Source organism: Mesoplodon mirus (genome assembly GCF_964341445.2).
Source record: "Mesoplodon mirus genome assembly, chromosome: X".
Taxonomy (NCBI): Eukaryota; Metazoa; Chordata; class Mammalia; order Artiodactyla; family Ziphiidae; genus Mesoplodon; species Mesoplodon mirus.
The window spans coordinates 109,322,539-109,346,458 of record NC_138981.1 but is presented as its reverse complement, the minus strand read 5'-3'; positions in this window follow the sequence as shown (position 1 = coordinate 109,346,458).

Sequence of the window (23,920 nt, the reverse complement as noted above, 5' to 3'; positions counted from 1 at the left end):
GGTCACAAATCAAACCTTGGTAAACTTAAGAAAATTGAAATCGTATCAAGTATCTTTTCAGACCACAAGGCTATGAGACTAGATATCAATTACAGGAAAAAATCTGTAAGAAAAAGAAACACATGGAGGTTAAACAACACACTACTTAATAATCAAGAGATCACTGCAGAAATCAAAGAGGAAATCAAAAAATAGCTAGAAACAAATGATAAGGAAAAGACAATGACCCAAAACCTATGGGATGCAGCAAAAACAGTTCTAAGAGGGAAGTTTATGACAATACAATCCTACCTTGAGAAACAAGAAACATCTCAAATAAACAACCTAACATTAAACCTAAAGGAACCAGAGAAAGAAGAATAAAAAAGCCCCAAAGTTTGCAGAAGGAAACAAATCATAAAGATCAGATCAGAAATAAATGAAAAAGAAATGAAGGAAACGACAGCAAAGATCAATAAAACTAAAAGCTGGTTCTTTGAGAAGATAAACAAAATTGATAAACCATTAGCCAGACTTATCAAGAAAAAAAAAGGTGGAAGACTTAAATCACTACAATTAGAAATGAGAAAAGAAGTAACAACTGACACTGCAGAAATACGAAGGATCATGAGAGATTACTACAGACAACTCTATGCCAATAAAATGGGCAAGCTGGAAGAAATGGATAATTTCTTAGAAATGCACAACCTGCCAAGACTGAACCAGGAAGAAATAGAAAATACAAACAGACCAATCAAAAGCACTGAAATTGTAACTGTGATTAAAAATCTTCCAACAAACAAAAGCCCAGGATCAGATGGCTTCACAGGCGAATTCTATCAAACATTTAGAGAAGAGCTAGCACCCATCCTTCTCAAACTCTTCCAAAATATAGCAGAGGGAGGAACACTCCCAGACTCATTCTACGAGACCACCATCACTCTGATACCAAAACCAGACAAAGATGTCACAAAGAAAGAAAACTACAGGCCAATATCACTGATGAAGATAGATGCAAAATTCCTCAACAAAATACTAGCAAACAGAATCCAACAGCACATTAAAAGGATCATACACCATGATCAAGTGGGGTTTATCCAAGGAATGCAAGGATTCTTCAATATACACAAATCAATTAACGTGATACACCATATTAAGAAACTGAAGGAGAAAAACCATATGATCATCCAAATAGATGCAGAGAAAGCTTTCAACAAAATTCAACACCCATTTATGATAAAAAAAAAAACTTCCAGAAAGTAGGCATAGGAGGAACTTTCCTCAACATAATAAAGGTCACATATGAAAAAGCCCATACCAACACAATCCTCAATGGTAAAAAACTCAAACCATTTCCACTAATATGAGGAACAAGACAAGGTTGCCCAGTCTCACCACTATTATTCAACATAGTTTTGGAAGTTTTAGCCACAGCAAACAGAGAAGAAAAAGAAATAAAAGGAATCCACATTGGAAAAGAAGAAGTAAAGCTGTTACTGTTTGCAAATGACATGATACTATATATAGAGAATACTAAAGATGCTACCAGAAAACTACTAGAGCTAATCAATGAATTTGGTAAAGTAGCAGGATACAAAATTAATGCACAGAAATCTTTGGCATTCCTATACACTAATGTTGAAAAATCTGAAATTGAAATTAATAAAACACTCCAATTTACCATTGCAACAAAAAGAATTAAATACCTAGGAATAAACCTACCTAAGGAGACAAAAGAACTGTATGCAGAAAATTATAAGACACTGATGAAAGAAATTAAACATGATACAAATAGATGGAGAGATATACCATGTTCTTGGATAGGAAGAATCAACTTTGTGAAAATGATTCTACTACCCAAAGCAATCTACAGATTCAATGCAATCCCTATGAAACTACCACTGACATTTTTCACAAAACTAGAACAAAAAATTTCACAATTTGTATGGAAACACAAGAGCCCGAAGAGCTAAAGCAATCTTGAGAAAGAAAAATGGAGCTGGAGGAATCAGGCTCCCGGACTTCAGACTATACTACAAAGCTACAGTAATCAAGACAGTATGGTACTGGCACAGAAACAGAAATATAGATCAATGGAACAGGATAGAAAGCCCAGACATAAACCCACACACATATGGTCACCTTATCTTTGATAAAGGAGGCAAGAATATACTGTGGAGAAAAGTCAGCCTCTTTAATAAGTGGTGCTGGGAAAACTGGACAGTTACATGTGAAAGAATGAAATTAGAACGCTTCCTAACACAATACACAAAAATAAACTCAAAATGGATTACTGACCTAAATGTAAGGCCAGACACTATTAAACTCTTAGAGGAAAACATAGGCAGAACACTCTATGGCATAAATCACAGCAAGATCCTTTTTGACCCACCTCCTAGAAAAATGGAAATAAAAACAAAAATAAACAAATAGGACCTAATGAAACTTAAAGGCTTTTTCACAGCAAAGGAAACCATAAACAAGATGAAAATTCAACCCTCAGAATAGGAGAAAATATTTGCAAAGGAAGCAACTGACAAAGGATTAATCTCCAAAACATACAAGCAACTCATGCAGCTCAGTATCAAAAAAACAAACAACTGAATCCAAAATTGGGCAGAAGACCTAAACAGACACTTCTCCAAAGAAGATATACAGATTGCCAACAAACACATGAAAGAATGCTCAACATCATTAATCATTAGAGAAATGCAAATCAAAACTACAGTGAGATATCATCTCACACCAGTCAGAATCGCCATCATCAACACTACAAACAATAAATGCTGGAGAGGGTGTGGAGGAAAGGGAACCCTGTTGCACTGTTGGTGGGAATGTAAATTGATACAGCCACTATGGAGAACAGTATGGAGTTTCCTTAAAAAACTAAAAATAGAACTACCATATGACCCAGCAATCCCACTACTGGGCATATACCCTGAGAAAACCATAATTCAAAAAGACTCAAGTACCAAAATGTTCATTGCAGCTGTATTTACAATAGCCAGGACATGGAAGCAACCAAAGTGTCCATCAGCAGACGATTGGATAAAGAAGATGTGGCACATATATACCATGGAATATTACTCAGCCATAAAAAGGAATAAAACTGAGTTATTTGTAGTGAGGTGGATGGACCTAGAGACTGTCATACAGAATGAAGTAAGTCAGAAAGAGAAAAACAAATACCGTATGCTAACACATATATATGGAATTTTAAAAAATGGTCATGAAGGACCTAGGGGCAAGATAGGAATAAAGATGCAGACCTACTAGAGAATGGACTTGAGGATACGGGGAGGGGGAAGAGTAAGCTGAGACAAAGTGAGAGAGTGGCATGGATATATATACACTACCAAACGTAAAATAGATAGTGGGAAGCAGCCGCATAGCACAAGGAGATCAGCTTGGTGCTTTGTGACCACCTAGAGGGGTGGGATGGGGAGGGTGTGAGGGAGGGAGATGCAAGAGGAAAGAGGTATGGGGCATATGGGTATGTATAGGTGATTCACTTTGTTATAAAGCAGAAACTAACACACCATTTTAGAGCAATTATACTCCAATAAAAATGTTAAAAAAAATTTCAGTTGGAATATCCAGAAAAAAGAGCAAAAGATGTATTGTCAAGTCTGTTTTTAAAAAATATTTATTTATTTATTTAGGCTGCTCCAGGTCTTAGTTGCAGCACATGGGATCTTTTAGTTACAGCATGCATGCAGGATCTAACTCCCTGACCAGGGATCGAACCCATGCCCCCTGCATTGGAAGTATGGAGTCTTAGCCGCTGGGCCACCAGGGAAGTCCCTACTGTTGAGTTTTTATTTAACTATTTGAACAAATATCTCCAAGTTTTCTACTAAGCAAAGGCTTCCTTTTGATTTGTGTCATTTGCTTGTGAAGTGCCTCAATTTACTGCCAAGTTATATTAATACATAATATCTTATAGACATTTAAAAAATTTCCTATCCACTATCTCATTTGAGATACATAATCATTTTTGTTCCCTAGGATTTAAAACTGTGAAATTCAACCGGGTTTATAAAGCTAGTTTGGTTCATGAGCAACCTTTTTCTGAAATTTAGGTAAGAGCCCTTCATTTTTTTAAATTATGTATATTTTTTATTACTTATTTCCATATCATTTTATTTTATTTAAAGAAAAAAAATTTTAAAGCATCTTTATTGGAATATAGTTGCTTTACAATGGTGTGTTAGTTTCTGCTTTATAACAAAGTGAATCAGTTATACATATACATTTTTCCCCATATCTCTTCCCTCTTGTGTCTCCCTCCCTCCCACCCTCATTTTTAAAGAGAGCACATTCATGACTTCTTTGAACAGTGTTGAGATTGGTGAGTTAGTTACAAGATGGGGGAAGAAGTCACATTCCATTCTCAGGAAAAGAGCTTCTCATAGTTCCTGTCTGATCTAAATTTTAAAGTGAGAATTTACTTTCACTAAAAAAAATGCAATTCCTGTCTTATACTGATTGCTAAATGAATATTTAAATAAATTATTTATCTAAATCATATATTTGTATATATTAAGGGACTACAAAAATAGATATACACAGATTTTATGGGTTGAACTGTATTACTTCACAATTCATATGTTGAATCTCTAACCCCCAGTACCCCGTAATGTGACTATATTTGGTGATGGGGCTTTAAAGAGGTAAAGTTAAATGAGATCATGTGGGTAGACCCAAATCCAGTCTGGTATCCTCATAAGAAGATAAAACTTGGACAAGTGAAGAGACACCAGGAATGCATGAGCACAGAAGAAAGGCTATGTGAGAATGCAGCAAGAAGGTGGCCATCTGCAAGCCAAGGACAGAGGACTCAGAAGAAACCAAACCTCCAGAACTGTGAGAAAATAAATTTCTATGTTTTAAGTCAATCAGTTTGTGTTATTTTATGGCAGTCCTAGCAAACCTGCATATATATATACACACACACATATATATACACATATATATACATATATCAATATATTCCACCATTACATACTTCTGTGCATCCTTTTGCCAAGTGATAATAGTTTTAAAAAATATTTTAAATCCAATGTATTATTGATGACAGTTTGCATTGACATAAGCTCTTCAGAAAGTAATGTGTATTACCTGGCAAATATATATATATATATATATATATATATAATTATCATTTCAACTCCTAGGTACATACCCAAGAAAAACTGTTGCACATGTGCACACACAGACATTCATACACTGTTTATAATAGCAAAAAAAAAAATCAATCTAAACACCCATAAGTAGAAGTACATAAAGAATATTATGGTATATGGATATAGTGGCATACTACTATATATGTTGAAATGAATGAAATAGGTCTGTAGGTATCAAAATGAATATATACAAAGAACATAATATTAAGTGAAAAAGCAAACTGCACAATGATACAAGCAGTACAATGCCATTAATATATATTTAAAACATACAAGTATTAAAACCCAATAGTATATGTTGCTTACTAATATACATATGTAATAAAATATTAAACCAAATTATATTTATAAAAATATTTACAATAGTGCTATGTGCTAATGAAACTGGGAGAAGAATTGGACTGAGGAAAAAAGAAGGGTTTTAAATAATGTTCTCCATGTTAAATACATACATAATATGAAATAAAAGATGAAAAACCTTTTTATTAGTATAAAATTCATTAATTGTGGGAAGTGATATCATGGGTGTCTGTTGCAGTTTTTAACATATTTTTGCATGATATTTTTAGCAAATATAAATAAACACAAAAATGAACCCTAACAGAATGATTACATTATATACTTCTAGAAGCACCGAAATTTTAGTGTCTGAAAACTAAGATGTAGTTGAAGAAACTTCCTCTAAATCTTGAATTTTCAGTTTCTGTGACCCTATGTTCTAGACAGTTATGCTATTTAAACACAATTGACATCATCTTTTTAAAAAGCATTAATTAAAAATGATAAATGTAAGTATGACATTACTTAAGTTTGAACGGCTATTTTTCAGACCATTTTCTGAAAATGCTGTTTTTGTTAGTTTCTGTCATGAGAATAAGGAGGAGTTTTTTGTTTTTTGTTTTTTGTTTTAACTTATTTCTATTCTGGTCTGATTGCTCTCTGAGTATAAAGACAAGCCCACGGAAATGTATAAACAGGCAGGAGCTGTTGAGTAGAAAGATGAGCCTTACTGGAAATTTCACAGCTAGTTTCTACTAGGGAAGCACACGATCTTCTAAATTTCTCATGGATGAAAGTAATGCATGTAATACACTAAACCTTTCCTGAAGTTTAAAATTAGAGTTGATCTTGCTTAAAATGCAAGATTTGCAATCTACCTTAAAGTAAGGTGGTATTGTAGTAATTTACCAACCTTCACAAAATCGATACAGTCATTTCTAGCCTATCCAGCTCTCCCAAATTTTGCATTTTTGACATTTTTGCAAAATTATCTCCTAGCATCTCTGTAGTAATTCGCATTGATTGCAATGCACTTGATCAGAGACAAAGCAATAAACTGCAGGTCCCGATGCTGCTAAAGTCAGCAAATAAGCCAGTTATGGTTTCATTTTCTATTTTTGCTTTTTTAGGCTTTTTATTTTTTTTTTAAAGTTTTGCATCAGGGAATTTTTATGCTCTTGAACTTAGAAACCATCTTCACACCAGGCTTGGCTAAACCATCTAAGCTAACGTCATTATCCCAAATGTTAATAATTGCATTTCAATAATGGCTTTCATTAAAGTCCCTCCAGGCACTTAACACACATCAATTAAGGTACAGCACGCCTCTGTAAAGCAGGTCAGGATTATTATATCCTTTGAGACACAGTGAGGTTACTGACTGAAGGTCATGGAGCAAATTAACAACCAAGTAAGTGGTAGAAGACCACAGTTCAAACTAAACTCTTGTTTTCTCTCTTAAAATTATATTTGGTTTCCTAAATGCTGTCTGCATTTCATTCGCCTTTAATTATAAATGAAGTAGAAATTTAAAACTTAAAGTACTATGAACTTAAAATACATAACTATAGTAGTTTAACCAATTCAAATCTACAAAGATTGATCAATTTATGTCATAAGTTTTAAACACTGCTTGGGCTTTACACTTCCTGCTCATGACAAGTTTATTCCAAGCCACTTGGATTTTAAATATTAATGCTGATATTATCCTTATGTATAATTTTCTCATAAGTCCCCTAAGAAAGATTAAATACCTATGGGTTAAATTACTCCTTCTACTTCCTACAGAAGCCAAGTCAGTACTTATAATTACATGCAGTGAATAGCTGATCACTATCGTACCCTGGAAGGAACTAAAATAAATAGATAATAAAGAAATAATTGTTTCTTGATGGAGTATTTGGTAGTACCTACTTGGAAAAGGATCTCCGTTTGACAGGCATTTTATTATGGAGCACTAGAGCAGGGTTCAGAGAAACTCAGCTGCAAAAGGTTTGGTAAAGGGAAACTAAAATGATGGAAAGATTGGTGAGACACTCATACATACTCAGTGTTAGGACTTATGAGTCTAGGAAGATGAAAGCTGTGGGAGATGAGGAAAAATTTGATATGGCCAAGAAGCATGTGACAAAATGTGTTTAGGGCCTTGAAACAGGACCAAACCATTCCTTGAAATGTGAAAAAGGAATCTTAGAACCATACAAAATATCCATTTATACAACAGGCACTAATCATATGATGAATGTGTTAATCTCTCAAAAATGGCATTAGCAGAAGTTATAAAAGGTTCAAAATTGTGTAGATACATTCCATAATGATACTTTAAATTTATACGTAAATTACCAGATTAAAGATGTTTCAGAAAAGTGAAGTCAGAAAGAGAAAAACAAATATTGTATGTTAACACATATATGTGGAATCTAGAAAAATGGTATAGATGAACTTATTTGCAAAGCAGAAATAGAGACACAGACATAGAGAACAAACCTATGGATACCACGGGGGGAAGGGGGTGTGGGACAGATTGGGAGATTGGGATTGACATATATACAATACTATATATAAAACAGATAACTAATGAGAACCAACTGTATAGCACAGGAAATTCTATTCAGTGCTCTGTGGTGACCTAAATGGGAAGGAAATCCAAAAAAGAGGGGATATATGTATATGGATAGCTGATTCACTTTCCTGTACAGCAGAAACTAACACAACATTGTAAAGCAACTATATCCCAATAAATAAATAAATAAATAAATAAAATAGTTTCAAATTAAAATTAAAGAAAGATGTTTCAGAAAGACGACCACGCTGTAGAAGTTATTGTTCATTTTAAACAGATGTTATCTGGGTTATTCGCGGAGTTTATATCCCTGAAACTAGATATTGAATATCCATTCCATCTGTACAAGATGATTATCCATATAGACCACTTAACTGATTTGAATAAACCACTTGGTCACTGTCCATGTTGAGGCAAAGATGCACCATTTTCCCTGACAACTTATGGTCTGTTTCATCACCCAACCTCTCAACTTCTATATCACATTTCTGTTATAGCAAGGATGTAATACATGTTTAGTGGTTAAATATCATAGCTATACCTGTGGATAAACAGACTTCTAAACCTTTGCATGTTTATTCAGTTTAAATCACTGCTTAATTCAATAATTTTTCATTCTCTCTGGGGGTTTCCTTATATGGCAGGGTTTTTTTTGCTTTAGTCTCTTCATTAATTGCCCTGAAAAATCAGTGAAGAAAGAGGAAAAATACCTTTTAGCAGGAAAACTTAAAGGGGTAGAAAATCTTAATGCAGAATATGATACGTATACATAACGTGTAGATGACTACATTAATGATGAAGTGATTTGATTCCTAAAAGTCCATTTCACCCAAGATGGTTTCCTTAGTACTTACTTATCTTAGGAGAACCCTGTCAAGGTGGATGTGACAGGTTCTGGACTCTGCGTAGTTCTCTCCTAATCAGCAATAGCCATCTTCCAAATTGCCTGTTCATTTTTTTTCCAATTACAGACAAGTTTGGTAATGGAGGGTAGGTGATTACTACTAAATTTATATTCTGTTGAATTTTATATGGAAAGCTTTGACTCACATTTTCTGGGCCAGCAAATATGAAGAAACCATGGGATAACTCTAAAACTAAATTCTAAAATAAAAATCAACATTATAATTTGAGCTTTTAAAATTTAAAACAGAACTGACTAAAAATTCAGTTATATTGTAACATTTAAAAAATGTTTTAGTTTGTGGTGAGACCACATATAAATCAAGAAAATCTACTAACCATTCCAGGAGGTGAGGGGGTACTCAATGGTATACTTACAGCCAGTGCAGTTTTCCATCTTTTACTGCATGCTAGTTGAGCAAACTAGTGTGGGCTGAATAAAGGACATGGGGGAGGGGCGACGGGAGACAGTGACTACTGCTGATTCCAGATGATTAATTTTGAACTTTATTATACCAGTAATGCTGAGCTAGTTATTTTATAAAGGCCAGCGAACGCTAAGGAAGATATCAAGAAGAGCTGCATATTAATATTGAGGAATGTTAATTGGATTCCCTTATTCTTTGATAAAACCTAAGAAAATCATGTATTCTATTCTGGCCATCACAGGAAGATAAAATGAGATAAGGGAAAGGCCATTGCAATCGTAGAATTGAAAAATTAACTCAGATTTGCCTCTCCAACTCCATTTGAGCATCCTTTAAGTAGAAAGGAAAGAAATTATATACCAAAAAAAAAAAAAAAGTTCATTTCACTGACTGGAGTTGTTGAGAAAATATCAACCGAAATTGCAATCTTCATTTTATTGCAGATAACTACAACACATAGAGATGAGTTTTTAAATAAATAAAAACATAAAATATAAACATAGACAAAATAACTGCTTGAGCTCCTGGGCAAAGTTGCAATAAATAAAGCAGTGATTACCCAAACCAGCAGAAGTCTTATTCTGTTGCCTCTCATAGGAAATGCTGCTGATAGTTCTAGCTACCAATTTGGAAGGACATTTGAGACTTGACTGAATGATTTTACAACACACACACATGCCACAGATTCTTTAGGGAAGTCAGTGGTCAGGAGAGTGTCATGCTTAGAATCGATGTACTAAAATGCAAAGAGGAAATCTCTCATTGTTCACAGTTTCCTTGGTGCAGAAATTAGAAAAGGGCTGAATCTCTGTGAAGCAGAGCAAAAATTGGCTCCTACTTCTGAGGTCAATGTGTACAGATGATGTTAATGATAGAACAGGGTTAAAGCTTGACATACTGACAGAGAGGAAATTTGTCTCAGAAAGTGTTTCACATTGGAAAATATAAAAATCCAATACTCAAAATCACCATACAGAGATGGCAAAGTCACAGTCCTTGCTTCCAAAGCACTTATATTTTAGAGAAAGTGAGAGACACAGACATGTAAATAGCTACTCTCAATACAAGGAAATATTACTAGGTTCAAAATGAATTATGCAACGTGCTGTGCAAGTAAAGAGAAAGAAGTTATTAACTTTCATGACCATTAATAATGGTTTCATTGAAGAGATGGTACTGAAGCAATTTCTGGCGCTAGAGATATAGATTTGGAAGTAACAAGCACATAAGAGGAGGAATCCAGGGGTGTGAAGAATAAAATGAAATGGAAAGAGAAGGAAAATTTTTTAAACATCGTACAATATCTATAATTAAGGGGTGAAAAAAGAGAACTTAGAAAAGAAGAAAGAAAAGATATGGGAAAATAGAATGGGAGCTAGGAGCAAAAATGTATCTCATAAAAGAAGGTGTGAGTGAGGAGAATATTAAGAAAAGGGTGTAGTAATCAAATTCTGCTGAGAGATAATCAAAATGCAATAAGCAAAGTTGGCTGATGAGTTTGGTAGTTAGCTGGTTTTTATTCCATGAGGTTAATAAGGGAGTGTCTAGTAAAGAGATATATAAATTTGTGTGTGTGTGTGTGTGTGTGTGCAGAGAGACAAAGAAAGATAGTTTGAAAGTGATGGTGTCCCAAAGAAGTTTTATCATCATTTTATTTCGATGGACAGATTTGAAAATTATTAGGCTGAATAGTCTAGTAAAGCCTAGAGGCAGAGACAGACACATACAGGTTCAGATATTCAAGGAGATGAGATATGAGGGGATATGGATCAACAGAAAAGAAGAGACAGTTCTTCTGAAGCAGAATGGGGGGAAGAAAGATTGAAAGAATACATGGAGACATTTCGAAGAAGAGAGTTGAGAGAGCTCAGATTGGATGATTTCTTTTTTCTCAGTGAAGGTGGAAACAAGGAGAACAAATTTAGCTGGAGTATGAAAAAAATGAGCAAGATTCAAAACATTGACTGGGAGGGTTGAGATAATTAAAGGTAAATAAAATAACTGAACAGCATTGTCAGGACTTGGCTGGGAAAGTTTGATGTGGATTTGTTCACTAAAGTTTCTCTGATTTCTAACTATCCATAGTGTTCACTCACCTGGGATCAAGAGCAAGGTACATGGACATCTCATTTGACCGAAGTTAGGAAACCAGCCAATGATGGGAGGTGTGTGAAAGCAGGAATGATTTCAAAGACTAAAAAAATAGGGAGAATGTGGGAATATGGTAGACTGGGTAGAGTGGGAGTGAAGGACCACAGGAGATGTGGAGATGTTGGTTTAAGGGAGAGAAAAGTCATAGTTTGAATTGCAGATGAGGACAAGTTACCATTGTTGCCACAAGAGAATGAGGCTATACTGAAGTAGAAGTAAATGTCTTCAGAGGAGAGAGAGTTAAAGAATTATAGTACCAAATACACACATGGGTTATGTAATGTGAAAATTATGTCATCTTGGACAGGAGTCTGTGTAAAAGGAAACTTTATCAGAAGCAAATTTGAGAGAGTGGCCTGGGGTGGCTGATACCAATATGGAGGATGAGAAGTTGAAGGTGTACTTGGACTACAGTGTGAGCTTCAGGGGAGAAGCTGTAGTGGAAGGAAGGTGATAGAACAATGGAAGGCAAGCAGCTGATATGTGTAAAGAGAAGGTAAAACCGCTCTCTTGGCTCTGAGAGGAGGAGAGTGAGCAGATTCTCTTCACAGAATAAAGTCTAACATATTAAAGAAGATATTATCCTATATTATGAGATTCATTAGTTATTAGTCACATTGGAATCTGCAATCTACTTGAATTGTGTGTGTGTGTGTGTGTGTGCATGGTATGAGTTAGGGGTTCATTTTCCTTCACATTAATATCCAGTTGAATCAGCCCCATTTGTTTAAAGGTGTTTTGTTGTCCTATTATCTTCCATGCCAACTTTGTAATAAAATAAAAGTCCATGTATTTATGGGTTTGTTTCTGGACTCTCAATTCTGTTACATTGTTATATTTGTCTATCCTTGAAACAATACCATGCTGTGTTAATTACTGTTGCTTTATAGTTACATATTTGCCAAAAAGTTATTTTACCAGTGATTTATTTGACATCTAGTAAGTGACATCCTCCTACCTGGTTCTTTTTCTTCAAGAGTGACTTGGCCAATTTTCATCCTTAACATAAGCATAACATTTTTAAAAGAAGTAAGTATGTCAGTCTGCACAAAAGACATAATAGAACGTTGTTTCACTTTTAATGAGTGCATAGAGAAATTTGGGGAGAATATCTTTAAAAACTGAGGTTTCAAATCAATGAACCTGCTATATGCTCCATTTATTTAGACCTACAAAAATTTTTCTGATAGTGTATAGCTTTCTGTGTTGAGTTATCCTGTATCTTTTATTAACTTCATACCTGGGTATTTTTTATATTATTGTAAGCTGTTCTTTACATATACTCTAAGAAATGTCTTTATACGTGACATAGTTTAAAATTTAATGTTCTAATTTATTGCAGTTGCTATACAGATATATATGATTTTTATATAGTCTTAATATTCTGCTACCTTGCTAAATGCATTAATTTTGATAATGTATTCAAAGTATATTTTCTGTGAATAATGAGAGTTTCATTTCTTTCATTATAATTCCTATATATTTTATTGTTTTTTCCTGATTTTGGCACTGGCTATGAACCCCACTTCAAAGTTGTGTAGAATGTAGAAGTGGTGATTGACAACTTTATTTCACTCTTTATCTTAAAGAGAACATTTGCAACATTTCCAATTAAGTATTATGTTTCCTGTAAACTTTAGTTCATAATTTTAAAAAATTAATTAATTAATTAATTTATGCCTGCGTTGGGACTTCGTTGCTGCACGTGGGGTTTCTCCAGTTGAGGTGAGTGGGGGCTACTCTTTGTTGCGGTGTACGGGCATCTCATTGCGGTGGCTTCTCTTGTTGTGGGGCATGGGCTCTATGTGCACAGGCTTCAGAAGTATGGTGCACGGGCTCAGTAGTTGTGGCTCACGGGCTGTAGAGCGCACACTCAGTAGCTGTGGGGCACCGGCTTAGTTGCTCCACGGCATGTGGGATCTTCCCAGACCAGGGCTCGAACCCGTGTCCCCTGCATTGGCAGGCGGATTTTAACCACTGTGCCACCAGGGAAGTCCCTGTTCATAATTTTTAAAGATTAAGGAAGTTCTTTCTATTAGCAGTTTTCTAAAAAGTCATTTTATCATAATTAGATGTTAAATTTCATCAAACGTTTAGTTGCTTTTGATTGAGTTGATCACATAATTTTGTTAAAATTGTATATTTTTTCCATTTTTCATTTCAACGGTATGTTGTTAGGGGTATATGATTTAGAATTGTTATATACTCATACTGTACTGAAATTTTATTTTAATAAAGTATCTCTGTTTCTCTCTAGAAAACAGTTTATTCTTAAAAAATTTTCTCTAATATTAATGTAAATATCTTATTTTTCTTTGGGCTAATCATTCCATGATATATTTTATACATACATTTATCTTTACATTTCATTTCCTTAAAATTTGTACACATAAATTTTAAATAGTATACCATGTTTTAATATTATATTACCTCTGACAATTATCTTATTTATTTATTTATTTATTTTAAACATCTTTATTGGAGTGTAATTGCTTTTCAAAGGTATGTTAGTTTCTGCTTTAGAACAAAGTAAATCAGCTATACATATACATATATCCCCATATCTCCTCCCTCTTCCTTCTCCCTCCCACACTGCCTATCCCACCCCGCCTATCCCACACCTCTAGGTGGTCACAAAGCACAGAGCTGATCTCCCTGTGCTATGCGGCTGCTACTAACTACCTATCTATTTTACATTTGGTAGTGTATGTATGTCCATACCACTCTCTCACTTCTCCCAGCTTACCCTTACCCTTCCCGTGTCCTCAAGTCCATTCTCTACATTTGCGTCTTTATTCGTGTCCTGCCCCTAGGTTCATCAGAACCATTTTTTTTTTTTTTAGATTCCGTATATATGTGTTAGCTACTAGAGAATGGACTTGAGGATATGGGGAGGGGGAAGGGAAAGCTGTGACAAAGTGAGAGAGTGGCATGAACATATATACACTACCAAACATAAAATAGATAGCTAGTGGGAAGCAGCCACATAGCACAGGGAGATCATCTTGGTGCTTTGTGGCCACCTAGAGGGGTGGGATAGGGAGGGTGGGAGGGAGGGAGACGCAAGAGGGAAGAGATATGGGAACATATGTATATGTATAGCTGATTCACTTTGTTATAAAGCAGAAATTAACACACCATTCTAAAGCAATTATACTCCAATAAAGATGTAAAAAAAAAAAAAAGGACAGATCATAAGATTTTTGTCCTGTTAATGTGGTGTATCACATTGATTGATTTGCATAGGTTAGAATACCTTTGCTTCCCAGGGAGAAATCTGACTCAATTGTGGTGTATGATCCTTTAACATGCTGTTGAGTTCAGTTTGCTATGGTTATGATAAGGATTTTTGCATCTGTGCTTATCATTGATATTGGCCTATAATTTTCTTTTCTTGTAGTGTCCTTATCTGAATTTGGTATGGCATAATGCAGGCCTGATAAAGTGTGTTCAAAAATATTCCCCCCTCTCCAAGTTTTTGGAAAAGTTTGAGAAGGATTAAGAGTAATTCTTTAAATGTTTGGTAGAATTTATCCTGGAAGGCATCTGTTCCTGGGCTTTTCTTTGTTGGGAAGTTTTGATTACTGCTTCAGTCTCTTCACATCATTACTGATGTGCTGAGATATTCTATTTCTTCATGACTGTTTTGGTAGGTTATATGTTTCTAGCAATGTATCCATTTGTTCTAGGCTATCCAATTTGTGAGTGTATAACTGTTGCCAGCAGTGTCTTATAATCCTTTGTATTTCTATGGTATCGGTTTTAATGTCTCCTTTCATTTATAATTTTATTTGAAACCTTTTTGTTAGTTTAGCAGAAGATTTTTCAATTTTTTTTCAAAAAATGGCTAGCTTTATTAGTCATCTATTTCTTTTCATTTATTTCTGCATTAATTTTTGTTATTTCCTTTCTCTTGTAAGTTTGGGTTTAGTCTGTCTTTTTCTAGTTCCTTGATGTGAAATTTTGGGTTCTTTGAGATCTTTGTCTTAAAATAAGCATATATCACTATAAATTTCCCTCTTAGGACTGTTTTGGACAAATTGATTATAATATTTCTTGGGATTAGTCATCTTTGGATTGCTCTTTCTTGGGATCCTTTGAGCTTCTTACTTCTGGATATACATAGCCCTCTCAAATTTGGGAAGTCTTAAGCCACTATTTCTCTAAATAATATTTGCAGCCCTTTGTCTTTCTCCTCCTTCTATGACTCACATAATGCATATATTCATCCCTTGATAGTATCTCATCAGTTCCACGTGCTTTCTTCTTCCTATTTATGTTTTTGTTTGTTTGTTTCTCTAGTTGGCTAACTTAAAATCACTTGTCTTCAAGCTCGCTGATTCTTTCTTCTGCATAATCAAACCTGCTATTGCAGCTTTCTATTGAATTTTTAAGTTCTTCAGCCTCAGGATTTCTGTATTTTTTCTAATGATTTTTATTTCTTTGTTAAACTTATTTTGTTCATGCACTGTTTTCCTGATTTTGTTTAGTTGTCATCTGTGTTATCCTACACCTCACTGAACTTCTTTAAGATGATTATTTTGAAGTCTTTGTCAGGCAATTTGTAGATTTATTGTTTGGAGTCAGTTACTGTAGCTTTATTAGTTTCCTTTGGTGGTGTCATGTTTACCTGATTCTTCACAACCCATGTAGCCCTGCATTTGTGCCTGTGAATTTGAAGGAGCAAACATCTCTTCAGGTCTTTATTAGACTGTTTCAGCAAGTTAAGATCTCCTTTTGGATCCCCAGGTTGATGGTATTTTTTCCAAGATCACAGTCAAGTGGGGTTGGAGCCACATCATGTGGCAGCTGCTGGGTCTGCAGTGGGATCTGCAGCTGGCAGGTCTGTTCCATGAGCTCAGGTGGACATGAATTCTGTCTGGTTCCTGGGTGGATAGGACTAAGACTGCCTCAAAACCTTGATCAGTTAGGCTGGCACTGGGATGAAAGTAAATATCAGGGTCTTCAGATGATGGACTTGTTACCAGGTATGCAGATCAGTGTGGCTCCCACTGGGTCCCTTAGAGGGTTCCTGTCAAGTTGATCACTAAGTGAGTTCTTGGGTGAACACGATTGGCCCAGCACTACAGCTGACAGGGGGTAGAACCCAGTCACGGGGCTGCTTCAGAGTCCAAAGCCAGGAGCAAGGTCTGCAGCTCTACCCTCTGGGAAATGGATGGGCATGCCTCTTCTTGGGTTCCTGGGCAGTCAGGACTGCTCCCAGATCAAGGCTGAGAGTTAGAACTGAGTCACAGGGTTTCTTTAAGATCTGTGGTCAAACTGAGATTTATAGGCCTACTTCAGGGGCACAGATGAATGTGTCTTCTGGCAGGTCCCTGTGTGGGCAGTTTTCCTAGAGGTTGTGAGAGGTGGAGCCAGGTTACAGGGCTGTTTAAAGATTCTCAATCATACCGAGGTTAGCAGGCCTACCTCTGGGGGTATAGATGGGTGTGTCTCCCTCCAGGTGCCTAGGCAGGCAGAACCATTCTCCAACAACAACTGCAAGGGGCTGGAACCAAACTACATGGTCATTTTAGAATCTGCAGTTGGACCAAGACCAGAGGGCCTGCTTCATGGTCATGGATGGACATGTCTTCTGAGTGAACAGGAGTATTTCTGGCCTGTGGCTGGGAGAAGCTGGAACTGAGTTACACGGCCACTTTAGTATCTGCGCAGAACGAAGGTGGGAGGGCCTGCTTTGGGGCACATATGGGTATGTCTCCCACTTGGTCCCAGGGTGGGAAGAACTGGTGGCTAACTGGGATTAGAGCTGAGTCACAGTCTGCTTCAAGGTCCACAGTTAGGACCAAGACCACCAAGTCTGTTTCCCAGGGCACTGGTGGGTGTGACTCCTGCCAGGTCCCTTAGAAGATTGTGCTGGTGGCAGAACTAAGGCCAAACAGGATTATAGTTGAGTTCATAGTGGACTGGGGCTGTTTCCAGGTCTGTAGCCAGGACCAAGGTGGACAGGTCTACCACCTGGACATGAACCTGTCTTCTCAAAACAACTTTCCTCAGTCTTGGGCCTCACTAGGGATTCAGAATCTCCTACCTGGATCTCAAAGCTCTCACAAAGGCAGTGGTGTCCATGGATGGCTGTCAAATTATTGTTGCTGAGGGAGGATAAGTATGGAGCGCCTCCTATTGTGTAATCTTGTTCTACTACCGATATTTTGAAGGGGATAATTCTTTGTAACAGGTGTGTAGTGTAAGCCCTATAATCAAGGCCCAATATTATGCAATGCCTTGACATACAGTAAGACCAGGAGGGCCTTGAATGATCTAACCACAGGTTCTCCTCTCCACTCTACTCTGGCAGGTGAGGTCCACTGGCCAAACAACCCTCCTTATCAAAAGAATCAAGCACAATTCCTGCTTATTTGAGAGCAGTGGTTTTCACTTCCCTGCTTGACCACAGGATTATTCAAACAAGCCAATCACATCGTTACACAGGAACTAGGGGACACCCTATCCTCTTGATACTATAAAACCTGCCTCTCAAAGCTCCTAGTATTTCACTCTGTTTATGTGTACAATCCCCATGTGGTCCTGCAAGGCATGTGGTGTTTTCCTCTCCTGGGCTGTATGTGACTAATAACCTGCTATCAATCTCATCCATCTAGTGTATTATATATTCATTAAATCCTATTAATACTAGGGTGGGAATCCCTCCTTGATGGGGTAAATAGGTGATTTAAACAGGGGGCCTATCCAGTTCATTGTAGGATTTTTAGAATTACCTCTAGTGTTTAATCACTGGATGCTAATAGCACCCTTTCAGTCATGACAATCAAATTGTCTGACATTGCCAAATGTTTCTATGATAGAATACAAAAAGCACAAAGCATAACAGAGAAAAAAGTTGAAAAATTAATTCATGAAAATCAAGAGCTTTCAGTTCTAACGTAAAAATAGAAGTCAAAAAAGGAAGTAAAAAACTGAGAAAATAATTGCAACCAAAGGACTTGAACCCAGAATACATATATTATCTCACTATATATAATTTATATATATGCACACAATATAAATATTTTCTTATAAGTTGTATGTATTATGTAAATTATCATATATAAAATATACTTATATATATTCTCTCATATGTATATATAATCTCTTATAATTGATTAATAAGAAAATAGGCAAAATATGAAAAAGATCATATATCAATTACCTATAAATATATGAAAAGATGTTCAATATTAGGAATCATGAGGGAAATGCAAATTAACCACAATGAGATACCATGACAAAGGAAAAAATTAAAATGACCAGCTGTACCCAATGTTGGCAAGGATGTCAAGCAACTCATACACTGCTGGTGAAAATGTTAAATTTTAAAGCCACTTGAGAAAATGACTTGGTACTTAAAAACTTTAAAACAAACTTCCCATATGACCCGGTCATTCCACTTCTAGGTATGTATGCCAAAGAAACAAAAACATATGCCCACATCAAGACTTCTATATAAATGTTACCAGCAACTTTGTAATAGCCAAAAGCTGAATACAACTCAAATGTCCATCAATATATTAGTAGATGAAAACAAATTTTGGTATATACATGCAATGGAATACTACTTGACAATAAAAGAAATGCAATATTAATACACAAGACAACATGGATGAATCACAAAATTATTATGCTGAAAGGGAAAAAATGCCAGATCAAAAAGTGCACATACTGCATGATTCCATTTACATAGAATTTTAAAAAATGCAAATGAATCAGATCACTGGTTGCTCAGATACAGGGGTGGAATTAGGTACAGATTACAAAGGAACACGAAAAACTTTTCGGGTGATCAAAATGTTTGCTGTCTTTTGGGGTTATGGATCCATAGGTGTATACATTCATATAACTTATCAAATTGTTCACTTTAAATATGTACAATTTATTGTACATCAATTACACTTAAAGTTGAAAACAGAAGATGCTCTGAAAAGTCACACTGGTATAATTTTAATTTCTGGTTAGTGGTCATAGAATATACATATCTATCCCTTCTAACTAATGTAACAAATAGAATTGGAGACTATTTATTCCACAGATATAGTCCTTTTTAAGCTAATAAAGACACAGGCTGTGGGCAGTAATATTATAAGAACTAGCAATTTTAAAGGTCTATTATTTTTCAGGTTGATTAAGAACATTTTGCAAAAGGACCATATAAAGGGTATTGGAGAACTTGGACACTATATGCTTAATATAATAGACGCTCTGCTATGGAGAAATATATATTAAAATCATTCTTGTTATATGAAAGCTGGAAACAAACATCAAAGGGATTATATCAAGTGTAAAAATGCTTTTTATAAAAAAATTTTATGGTTAGTTGAGACAACATTCTTTCAGAAAATCTACAATATTGCTTCAGCTTCACTTAAAATAAATACTACAGCTAGTCAAAGGATATAAAAGATAATAAAGTAATCTGTATTTATACATCACTTTTCTCAGGTGTCCTCAGAGCACTGATATTGGAAAGATTGAAGCAAGACAGGGGTTGTTTATACCTCATAAATTCAGGTTGTTTGACTCCCAAAAGGTGGTGTTTTCAGTTGTGAATCCATGGTTACTTTTAGTAGAAGATGCCTTAACATATGTTTCAAATAACCTGGGTGTGCGTGGAGGCATACAGGTGTATAGATGAAACAAAATTGGTCTTTAGTTAAGTGTTTGCTGGATGGTGAGTATGGGAGCTTTCTTTATGTCATTCTCTCTACTCTTGAATATGTTAGAAATTTTCATAATACAAAGAAAGAAACATAAAAACAAAAAGGAGAAGAATGCTCTAAGGCAGGACTTAAAGGAGTCAGTAACAAAATACATTCCACATATTAAGACTGTGAGTAAACTACAACTTAGGCCCCCCAAATTATAAACATCTTAAGTCTGAAAGAGAGGTTAAAGACAGTGGTATAACTAGGAAATGTGTACCTGAATTGCTATTTATTTAACACTATGCTCCAGTACTGGAGAAGCAGCTAGAAATACAAGAAACAGAAGTCTTTGTATAGTGGCTTCCCTGGTGGCGCAGTGGTTGAGAGTCTGCCTGCCAATGCAGGGGACGCGGGTTTGTGCCCCAGTCCAGGAAGATCCCACATGCCGTGGAGCGGCGGGGCCCGTGAGCCATGGCCGCTGAGCCTGCGCGTCCGGAGCCTGTGCTCCGCAACGGGAGAGGCCACAACAGTGGGAGGCCCGCGTACCACAAAAAAAAAAAAAAAAAAAAAAGTCTTTGTATAAAGTAACATTCTACTGGAAGTAACAAAAAAATATCAAAGAAAGAAATCACAGTGTCAGAATTCATCCATGAAGAAAAGTAAGGCAGGTTTTAAAAACAGAGAATGACAGGAGCCTAGGGATTTGGGGGAAATGGGATCAGATGCCATTTTAGATGAGTCCTCTCTCAGATGGGGAAGGAAGTTAACATGATACAATCTACTGAGGGCTAGGATCAAAGCTAGTAAAGGTCAGTTTAATATTGAACTCTCTTCCTTCTCCTTCGGACTGCGATTCAAGTAAAAATGCAAGAAGACAGCGGTATACAAAATAAAAAGTAAACATGAGAAACCAAAAATTACAAAGTAGAAACATCTGAAAGCATGTGTTGTAATTGAAACTGAACGACTTTGCTGATGTGGTTTTCCCATACAACGTATGTTGCAAAAGGGCTTCCAAAGTTTTTACCATACACTAACTTATCCCACTGTGCTTCCTTCTGCAGCGACACCCAATCACAACACAGCGGGATACACACATTGGCTACAATATTCTCTTGCCCTGTCTTTGGTTTCAAAATAGAAACAAAAAGTTGTACATTTCTAGATTTTTACAGAATACTAACAAATGTGTCTGCTGATAGTACTATGCTCTCCTCTTTGTTTAGCCTTCTCATGAAGAGCTGAAAAACTTTGCACTTTCGAGCAATGGAAAGCAGTGAAAATGTAAATAGTGTATCAAGGGTAAACATGTTTACATATTAAGGATGTGTAATTTTCTTATTGGGTCCAATATGTTTAGGTAGATATTTATTTCATAGAATCAGTTAGAAGAGTCAATATTTACATGTATACATCAAATAATATTAAAAGCACATGCAATGTGTTGTGATAATGCCATACACAGAGAAAACACTAAATAGAAATATTCAATACCTGAGTTAATTTCTGTCACATCAGCATTGCTTTGCCATCATATTGTATTTACTGCATAGTACCCAGCTCAGAGCAAGGAATCATTACTCTCTTACTAAAAGAGTATAATTCAAATCAAATGGTACTTACATAGAAAGAAAACAGTCGTTGAGTGGATGTGGGCAGATGAAAATTTCAACCTATACCTCTCTGGAAGTATTGAGAAATAAATTTTGTATCCATTGGTAGGGCGACCACTTTTTCTTGTTCTGCCAGAGAGTTATATAGTCAAGGCTGTGACGCTTCACCTAGATGCCCCTTCCGGAATGATGAACTTCTTCCTGGCTTTCGCCCTCAGCTGTCAGCCCACTTTGGAGATTGCCTCAGCTGAAAGGTATTGCCTCATCCAAGATTCCCTTACTTTTGGCAGCCTACATCAAATTACTGATCAGTGTGAAGATATAAAGGCCCAGTCAGTCTCCTTGCCTCTATTTGGGATAATTTGGAATGGCAGTCCTAGCTCTAAAGTTCTCAAGGAGGGCCAGCTGAAACCTTATTTGGGATGATACCACAGCTCAACTTCTCCCTTTGGTCCAATCCTCCTTTCTCCCTCTTGTTTCTACAGGTGTTGATTCTAAGAGCACTAACTAATTAACGTCTTATATAATAAATCCTGCCTCAGAATCTGCTTCCCAGAGATCTCAATCTGTGATACATTATGAGAAGCATATGACATTATTTTAATATTAGATTGTTCAAATGTTTTATATTATGTGTTAGTCTTAAAGTTTTCTATAGGTAACCACAATATTCCACTAACCAGACAGAATATTTCTCAGGTATTTTTATTAATCATAAATATACATTAATCCAGGCCTTGTTACTAAAATAAGAATTATCACTGTGGAATCTATAAATACAATAGACCTTATTCTTATCGCTGCAATATCATTCCTAATGCTTGTTAGGGCAATAATATAATTCAGAGCTTTGGAAGATTTGAAAATCTTTACTGAGTATAACAGATCCCTGTTCATACTTTCTATGGTCTGAATGTTTGTGCTCCTCTAAAATTTATATGTTGAAATCTTAATACCCAATGTGATGGTATTAGAAGATGGGGTCTTTGGGTGGTGATTAGGTCATGAGAGTATAGCTGTCATGAATAGGATCAGTGCTCTAATAAAAAAGACTGCACAGAGCTCCCTAGCCCCTTAACACCATGTGAGGACACAGCCAGAGATGTGTCTGCAACCAGGATAACGGTCCTCACCCAACCAGGCTGTCACCATGATCTTGGACTTCTAGCTTCTAGCTTCCAGAAATGTGAGAAATAAATTCTGTTATTTATGAGTTACCCGTTTTTTCATGTTTTGTTATAGCATCTCGAACAGACTAAGATAATATTATATAGAAAATTATTCTTATGGAGGTGCATTTAAAATGTGCCACGATGACCATGATTCTCCAATGTTCTTATTTTCATTGACTTGTAAAATATAGGCAGTTTCTATTACAAGTAGTTCTAAATAAATTGTAGCATATTTTTCTACAAATAATATACATTGAACACCTAATCTTTAGTATTAAGGCTGGTGGTTGAAATATTCATGCCTGAAAAAAATCATTATGTGATTGTATCTGATTAAAGTTTTATTGCATAATTCCAGACTTGTGAAACTATGACATTTTCTTCCTCTGGGTTCCAATTCTTAGACAAAATCACTTTGAAATGAACTGTTTCACACTGTAGTGTACTTTCAGCACCTATGTTCTATTAATTAGCCAATCACCTGTGTTTTGAAGGGTGATTTAACCTTTCTTTCATGGGGTAATGTTACAAAAACTTGAAGAAAAGCTTTTTTTTTTTTTTTTTTTTTTTTTACAATATATTGCTCAGCCCAACCAGCTTCTGTGCTACATTGCCTGAAGCTCAAAACCTGGTTGTCTTTAAAATATGTAGCTACAGATGTAACCATTCTCAATATCTTATTTTCCTAAATAATATTCATTATCCCAAATCCTAGAGGAATTAAAGCAATATTACCCTAACATACTAAGATGATGATCGACATACCTACATGATGGATAGAGGTGTTTTATTATAGTATAGAAGACAACATTCTCAACAAGGAAATCAAGATATGCGAATTGATGAAATCAGCCTTGTTCTTATTTTTCCCTTTCTTTCAACAGTTAGGAACGATAGATTTCTCTCCTGTTTCCATCATGCAGCTCTAAAATCCACTACAGTCAGAGAGGAACTTTGAGATGAATACATTTCAGTGATATGCTGGA